This window comes from Crocodylus porosus, unplaced genomic scaffold, assembly GCF_001723895.1.
Source record: "Crocodylus porosus isolate Cpor-Errol unplaced genomic scaffold, CroPor_comp1, whole genome shotgun sequence".
Lineage (NCBI taxonomy): Eukaryota > Metazoa > Chordata > Crocodylia > Crocodylidae > Crocodylus > Crocodylus porosus.
In genome coordinates, this window is record NW_017728907.1 from 52,567,768 (window position 1) to 52,569,603 (window position 1,836).

The following is a 1,836-nucleotide window of genomic DNA, read 5'->3' on the forward strand; positions in this document are numbered from 1 at the left end:
AAAACCACCCGCTGCAGAAGAAAAAACAGAGTATCTTGGTCAAATACAGAAGTGCGTTTACAATTCTGCATATTTCAGTGAGGCCTGGCCACGGGTCAAAGAGCCAGAAACAGCCCCCACCAAAAGAAATGGATGAACAGAACTGGAAAGAACCTTTGGAGCAGGCCATTTGCCTCCTAGTTAGGATACACCCAGGCTTCTCAAGCAACAACTACTCATTATAATAAATGTTCTGATCTATGTTAGAGATAGAGGGAAAAACAGCTGATAAATAGGATAGAATCAAATGCAAGTATCTGGGGGAAAACAACTAGCACATTTTCATACAAAGATTTATAATACCCTCTAGCAAAAATGGAGATCATGTCACACTGGTTGCTTGAAAAAAACAAACAACCCAAAACAAGTGACATTTTATTTTAAACTCAGTGCACTCCCATGCCGAGCCCAGCACACGCCCAGAAGGGTAGCACATTAGTTGGACCCAGCTCACTCAATGTCTATATTGAATCAGCTATTAGATAAATGCTCCAAAAATCCTCACTGAAGCACCCAATCTATACAGATGCTGTGGAGCTGGGTCAAAATAATATGCAGCTTCTTCCAGTAAAGCTCCGGGTTGTCTTTTTTTTATTAATGTCTGCAAGCAGTTATTATGTAAAACATCTCTCCCACCAGTATCTATTTTGCAGTTGGAAGTACCAGTAAGGTTGCCAATTAGCACTAGTTAAGGAAGTGGTTTGGCAATGTGGACTGTATAGACTGAATGGGTCAAATCTCATTTTCCTTCTTTAGCAAGTCGTATACTCCGCAGCAGAACCGACAGAACAAACACACAATCACTTGCCTCACACATTTTCCTTGTGCATTTTTCATTCTCCATAACACAGTGGCAGATTATTGCCTAAAAATATTGCCCATTTTTGATGTATGAACCGAGTCTCATTGAAGCATACCTTCATTATGAAGCTTTAATCCCATCATTTAAGCATTTCACCAGTGGTTGAAATTTTTAATCAATATCCTTAGATATTAGTAAGAAACCTTTTAGCTCAGTGGTAGGCAACCCCCTGGAGCATGCGTCAGTCTGGCACATGAAAGTATTTTACTTGGCACTCGTGTCTTGAGGAAGGGGTGCACGGCCACAACAAGGGTCATGCTCTTTGCAGCCCCCCCATCATCCACCCTTGGCACACCAACATCTTACAAGTTGAGGTTGCGGATGTTTTTGGTACTCTGCCCAGAAACGTTGCCGACGTCTACTTTAGCTGCAAATTTCATCTTATGCTAATTTCTCTCTCTCAAATTTATCATAATTTGTAAGATTCAAAATTTCCTGGAAAACATTTAGGCCAAATGGCAAAGGATATCACTTCAATACTACATCTTTAACAGAGCTGCATGACCTTACTTACAAATATTGAAATACTTAGTACTTACGTTTACTGCTGTGTTTCATCAACTACTGATTTATGGTTTGATCTATCCATCAAGCCACTTGTAATTCACTGTGCCTATCTAGACCTGTGGTCTTAAATCATTCCTGCCTTTAAAACAAAACAAAACAAAAACATAGACAAGCCCTGAGGGTCAGAGAGTAGTGAAAATGTTCATGTAGACATAACATTTTTTCAAAGCTGCTACTCAGTCCTACAGAGGCTCACTGGTGAATGGGACTGATAAACACCTAAAAAAGAGAGACAGGTGGTCTACACCAGCGATTTGGACGAGGGGGTAAAAAGCACCCTGTTCAAATTTGCTGATGACACTAAGATGTAGGGGGACGTGGGCACACTGGAAGGATGCAACAGGCTACAATCTGACCTAGACAGGTTA